The sequence below is a fragment of the Macaca fascicularis genome, chromosome X (assembly GCF_037993035.2).
Source record: "Macaca fascicularis isolate 582-1 chromosome X, T2T-MFA8v1.1".
In the NCBI taxonomy this organism is placed as follows: Eukaryota; Metazoa; Chordata; class Mammalia; order Primates; family Cercopithecidae; genus Macaca; species Macaca fascicularis.
In genome coordinates, this window is record NC_088395.1 from 91,743,216 (window position 1) to 91,750,563 (window position 7,348).

Here is a 7,348-nt window from a genome sequence, read left to right on the forward strand (position 1 = left end):
GCATCATAGTGCCGAAGTCACAATGCCGGTATCAAAGTGCCTACGTGCTCCCCCGCGTGGTGAGGGAGGGGCAAAGCAGGGCTCGCTTGACCACTTTATTTCATCGTCTCTTAAGAGCTTAAAATGGTGAAGCAAGAGGCTGGAAAGAGTCTCAGAGCTTATGCTTGGCACTCCCAAGAGTCCCCGCTGTTTTAGCCAATTCAAAGAAACTTGCCCCAACTCCCCTCCTTTTCCCTACATCCCATTCCTCAAATAATTCAATTCCTATTTCCGTCCTGATTTTTCACTTACACTGGAAACTAGTCCCAGTGAAGTGCTCAAGTCTGGAATGCAGATAATACGTCTTTAAAAATAATAATAGCTAGGCTGGACGTGGTGACTCACGCCTGTAATCCTAGCACTTTGGAAAGCCGTGGCGGGTGGATCGCCTGGGGTCAGGAGTTCGAGACCAGCCTGGCCAATATAATGAAACCCCACGTCTACTAAAAATACAAAAAATTAGCTGGACATGGTGGCAGACACCTGTAATCCCAGCTACTCGGGAGGTAGAGGCAGGAGAATTGCTTGAACCCAGGAGGTGGAGATTGCAGTGAGCCGAGCCGAGATCGCACCATTGCACTCCAGCCTGGGCAACAAGAGTGAAACTCTGTCTCAAAAATAATAGTAATAATAATAGCTACAGCTAACATTTACTAAGTTCTTTTATGGCCTAGGCTTAGTGGAATGTATGATTCATTTTCTTATTTAATCCATATCAACACTATTATCCCCAGTTCTGAGGAAACTGACTCAAAAGATTTGGTTACCTCCCCAAGGCTTCGTAAAAGTTGGTGGAGAGCCTGAATTCAGACCCAGATCTATCTTTCCAGGCTTTTTATTATTACTCTGTCCTGCCTCTTAAAACACATTCTACTCATTCTCCATCCTCTTATCTGTGAGGTCAGGTATTTTGTCCTTTTACCTCTTCCTTCTGCAGGATTCATTCTCCCATCATTTTAACTGCTGGCTTACTTCCTGAATAATGTATATTATATAACTGGTTCTAATATTGTTTCAGATGGAATATTGTTTATTTTTTAAATATACCAGAGAACTTTGATTGAGGCTGTTCTAAGTCTCAGCTGTGCTAAGGGCTTTACATATGTATTATCTCACTTAATCATCACAATAACCCCGTGATGTATGTACTGTTGTTCCCCATTTTATCAATAAACTGGAATTTAAGTTAACTCAGTTCCCCACGTGTAGTAAACAGAGGAATGGGGATGGGTATCCAAGGCCCATCCCATAGATAGAAACATTCAATTTAAACTAGAAAGCCCAATCACTATTAGGCCTATGCTAGCTATAAAGTGTACCTAGAGAGCCCATCTTCTTAGCATGACAAGCAAATCAAATCACATCGCAGAATTATGTCAAGCTTAATACAAATTAGATGTCGGTATGTTGCTGCTTTTCATCTACTTTATAATAAAAACAAGAGCTAATATTTAGTGAATTATTTCTGCAGTGTTAGGCATGGTTCTAAGGAATACTTGTATTAACCCAATCCTCATAACAATCCAATGGGGTAGGAGATAGTCTTATCCCCATTTTTCAAGTAAAGAAACAGATCGAGAGAGGTTAAGTAAGTTGACATAGGTCACACAGCTAAAAGTCCAGACAAAACAAGGAAAACCCAGTTATTTTGTTTTCTTCTGAAATTCAGGCAAAGAGATGAGGTAATTTTGCTGTTTACTTTACAAAATCAAACAATTTGCATAATTTATTGTGAGATTGGATGAAGTTTGTCTTTTGCTTTCTTGGAGGAAGAGGCAAGTAATAGGTTTCTGGTGGATGTCTTTAATAAGTAAAGTTAGAAAAATGCAATTTCATAACCTAGAATTGGTTAACGAGTTTATTTTGCATTTTCTTTACATGCGTTGAAGACTATTTAGATATTTGTTTTTTGTTATTTTAAAATAATATTTGGTTTGAACATAATGCATTTGTGTTTTTAAGGGAACATACACAAAATATATTTTTGCTTAAAGTTACTTATTAGAACAATTTGCCCCATCTTGGAAACTCAGAATAAGACTGGCTCCATCAAACATTCAAAAATCCACTTTAATTGATACACCATCAGGGAAAATACAGTTTTTAAAACTATTTTTTAAAAAGCTTCAGTAGTCTATCATTGCCACAAGGCGGCAGTATTATCCAGTGTAGGAACCAAAAATCTAAGTAATATTGTAAGCTTGTTTATATTTCATAAAAGTATACACGTTATTTGAATTTGAAGTTTTTTTATTCCAGATATTAACAGAAAAATTTTAAAAGCCTAATTTTAGTTTTAACATACTATTTTATTAAAGATCTAGTTTAGGTAGTGAGTTTTGTAGGCCAAGACTTCTGAAATTCTTTTTCTAAAACTTCAAAATGTACATGCATTGTCTGCTCTACCAAAATGTTTTGAATTAATATAACATATGAAGCCACCCCTCAGAGATCCATAATATGTACAATCCCCTTTTTCTGTAGGTGCTAAGTAAAATCCAGACACTGTTAGTAGCAGAATGTATCCAAATCATGAGACAACAAAGCATGTTACCTGCAGCAAATTTGTAAGGGTCTGCAACAACCTCAATTCTTGCTTCCCCAGAGGAAAGAATTAGACTGAGGGGCATAAGGCAGAAGAAGAGACCGAGACAAGTTCTAGAGCAGGAGTGAAAGTTTATTAAAAAGCTTTAGAGGCCAGGTGCGGTGGCTCAGGCCTGTAATCCCAGCACTTTGGGAGGCCGAAGAGGGTAGAGCAATAGAGGTCAGGAGTTTGAGACCAGCCTGGCCAACACGGTGGAACCCTGTCTGTATTAAAAATACAAAAAATTAGCCAGGCGTGGTGGTGGGTGCCTGTAATCCCAGCTACTCAGGAGATTGAGGCAAGAGAATTGCTTAAACCTGGGAGGCGCAGGTTGCAATGAGCTGAGATCATGCCACTGCACTCCAGCCTGGGTAACAGAGTGAGACTCTGTCTCAAAAAAAGCGCTTTAGAGTGGGAAGAAAAGGAAGTAAAGTACACTTGGAAGAGGGCCAAGCAGGTGACTTGCGGGATGAAGCGCACTGTTTGACCTTTGACTTAGGGCTTTATATGTTGGCTTACTTCTGGGATCTTATGTCCCTTTTCCACCGATTCTTCCATTGGGCGGGGCTGTCTACATGCACAGTGGTCTGCTACCGCTTGGGAGGGGCTGCATGTGCAGTGTGTTTACTGGAGTTGTATGCATGCTCATTTGAGGCATTCTTCCCTTACCAGCCAAATATTCCTAGAGGGTCATATACCAGTTAGACTCTGCCATTTTGCTTTTAATGTGCATGCTTGAGCCCACTCACCCAACTCCTGAGATCTTATTGGGAAGATGCTGATCACCAGTTTCAGGTTTTTCGGTCTATAGGGAGACTGCCTTTCCTGGTGCCAACTGTGACTAATTATTATGTCAGCAAAACAGTTAACAACTGCCTGACCATCACCTGATGATGTCCTGACATTCCTGGTCAGGGGGGCTCTCCTGCCCTGCTCATGTCTGCCTGACTACCTACTATAACATTTCCCCCATCAAGGGTTCAAGACCCTAATTCTTTGGGGAAAATGAATGAAAATAAGTCTTCTGTAACTGCTTCCTTTTTCCTTCTGATAGTGCGGGGCTGGTGGTGGTGGTTCTGTGGGTCTTGGACTCTTGCTAGCTGTCAGGGCAGGATGGCTCCATGGGTTAGTGAAAGTGGAATCTAGCTAGGTCCAAGGGAGACAGGGGCAGAATTGTGCCTCTGTCGTGTCCCACTGATAGGTAGTCTAGGGTTTTTCTGTAAAAGGGTGACTCTTGAATATTGAGAGGACGATATCCCTCACTGAGAATCATTTGGAGCGTGATGGCCTGAAGGCAAGAGGAGACAAATCAGGTTATTATTTGGAAGAATGTCAAACCAAAATAATAGGCTGCAGATAGCTCCAAAAAATCCTAAGGCTACCAACATGCTGTAGTCATGCCTGCTAAGAGTTAGGTGCATGGGGTTGCTAGCTGATTTCAATATGTGCCCAGAATTAGAGTGTTGATCCACATTTTTGCGTTATCCGTCCCTTTTGTTTCTTCTGAGCTGCAGGCAGAGATCACTAGTTGATTCAGAAGAATAAGCAGGATTAGTCTAAATTGCAGACAAAAACTCAAAAACAACTGGCTGAATCTAGAGTCTAATAATAGGTATACTATATTTTTTTAAACATAATTTTTCTGTCTCCTGTCCTCATTTGTATTAAAAACAAATCATGATAAGACTGATTTGTTTGGCAAAATAAGCTTAAGTTTTATTATACTTGGCTTGATTATTTGCATAAAGCACAGCAAGAATATTTGCCATATAAGCTCCTTTTAAAATTGGCTTTGATGGAACTTTGTTCCATAAGAAATCTCAGATAAGACTTTTTAAAACCTTAAGCCCAGCCATAGGTGGATGCCATCAAATACCATATGAGTTGGGTAAATTCCTCTCCTCTTGAGATCTCAAGATAACTTGGAGTCCCTGGGCCTGTCAGAAAGTGACATTCTTTACTTACCACAGGTTAGTCACCATGTACAGGGACTGTGTATACAAGGTATGAGGCCAGTTTTCACAAGCGACTTTTATTGGCTCTCTAAGTTACATTTGATTCCTTAAAAGAAAGCATGCTGTTCCAGTCAAAGATTTGGTAAAATAACTAGTGGCTCTAATTGAGTCCTATTACAAAAGAAAACAGATTTTTATTGCACTTATAAAAATAACTGTATTGTTATAAGTTAAGAATATTCACGAATAGTTTCCAAATTACTGAGAAACCAGGTAGAGAGGAACTAATATGCTCCAAATTTTATTTATAAGAGTATACTGTACTCAATTGTTAAAAGCTCTAAATAGCTCAAAAGAAATGTTTTCTTGACTCTGAAAAAAAGGATCAGCAACATTTTAAGCAAAAAGTCATTAAAGGATTATTTCAGTCTTCTGTTTGTTCACTGCATGCAGTCCTGTTCTGCTTGATATTCATGAACATTTTAGCTCTCCATGAGAGTTCTGAAAGTGTTTTCCTCTATTCTAATGTCACAATCTCCAAAGTTATCGGAAACCTGCATTTGAGAGCAACTGTTAAAGTTCTATAGCTGATTATAAAACCACATTTTAAAGAGGATTAAAACAAGACAATAATTGTCTGTGAAAAGTCTTAGGGCAGCAAGAGTCAAAGACAAAATTGAAAAGGAAATGTGTTACCTCTGTGGGACACAATAATTTAACATAACATATACTAAGTTATATCAGAATTACAGGAGGTTTGTGTAACTTTGAAATGCATACTAATAACACATTTATAGAAATACAGTCTAAACAAAGCCAGATTTTACCTTTGCATTAGTGTACTATTGATGTCAAACCCAGTTCTTAATAAAATCTTGTAGACACATCTATACAGTCTTAATCAGTTTGACCATAAGGTAGGATTCTTATAAAACTTTTATAACCCTTTACAATTTTCTGTCAAATAGCAGAACAGTGCTCTAAGAAATTCATCTTGTGCTTTTGTTCCAATGTTCAATTTACAGATGAACTGAATAATACCCCTTTAATTTTAGCTAATATGTTCACATACAGAATTTCTTTTACAAGGTTAATCTTTCACAAACCTTCCACAACTTTGCCAAATCTTTAGCTTTATCCTATCTAGCTTAAAACAATTCTTTAACCCTTTAAATTAGGCCAAAAAAAAAATCCACATTCCCATGCCTTCTTACGATCTTTTACCAAAAGCACATTCTACATTCCTTACACACCTTGCATCCTTGCATGTAAAACTGTTTTTCCAGTAGTTGTAAATATATGTTACACTGTTAACTGTTAGACAATTTTACTTTTGGTGAAAAACCTGGTAAGTAAGTGATTCTAATTATGTGCTAAGTGTGGAGCCTCGGACACCAGAAAGAAGTGCAAATAAGGCTTGACTCCTTCCAGCATAGCTAGGGGGCATGGCTAACTTTACAAGTCCCCAGGTCTTACCCAGAACTTAAAGGCTTTAAAAAGCAGGAAAGTTGTAAAGTTATTAAGAATCACAGTAGACTGCCGACTAGAAGCTGACGTTTGGGGGCTCCTATTAAAAAAAAAGCATAATAAGCATGTGACTCTTTCACCGACAATCAAGGTATCCAAGTTCTCTCATCAAAATTGATCAGAAGGCTGGTGTGACCTACAGAGAGAAGGAAGAGCAGTGTGGTGCAGTGGTCCACCTGAGAGTCACATGGGGAAGGGGAATCCCCACTTCCCAGCCAAGGGAGGCGATGAGTGAGTGCACTACTCAGCCAGGGAAATTGTGCTTTTTCTATGGAACTGTGCAATCCATGGATCAGAAGATCCCACTTGCAAACCCACACCACTGGGGCCTAGTGTTCCAACCCCAGAACATGCAGATTCTTATAGGCTCTCAGCAGGAATCTGCTTAAGCCTACTGAACTCCTGGGGGGTGGGGTAAGCAGCACCGGCTGCAGCTGCCTGCTGTCTAAGCCATTTGAACTTCTTAGGGGAGGGACAGCAGCCAGCACTGGGAATTGCAACTGCCTAACACACTAAGGTCCCTGGGCAGGGAAAGGCAACACCCACTTCTATAGCTCTGGGCTGTGCTTTTCCCCTGTTGGAGCCAGGGAGGCTTGATGACTTGGTCCTAATACTTGTCCCCACAGCCCAACACACCAACTGTGGCAATCTGCAGCCAGAGTGCCTCTTCAGACCTAACCCCAAACCATCCTTCTTCAGTGGGCAGGGCTTCCCTCCAGAATCTCCAATAACTCCAGTCAGAGGCTCAGGGACAGAATTCAGATCGCCCTGGGCCTGACCCCCTAGGGGGAAGGATAGCTGCTGTCTCTGCAGACCAGCAGACTTAGCGTCTCCTCCTTGTAAGTTCTGAGGAATTTGGGCAGTGTAGATGAGTCAGTTTCCTCCTAGCAAAACGCACTCTTTCCATCAAGGGACAAAGTACTTCGTTAAATGGGTCCTGCTCCTCATGCCACCCAACTGAGTGAGACCCTCCAACAAGGGTTGTCAGACACCATATACAGAAGCAATCCTAGTGGCCTCAGGTTGGTGCCCCTTGAGGTCAGAAGTCCCAGAAGAAGGAGCAGGCACTCATCTTTGATGCTCTCCAGCCTCCTTGAATGACATCTCCCAGCAAAGGAACAAATCAGATGAATAGGGTCTTAAGTGAACCCCCAGCAAACCACAACAGCCCTATAGAAGAGCGACCAGACTACTGAAAGAAAAACAAACAAGAAGAAAGCGACAACAAGAGCATCATCATCAA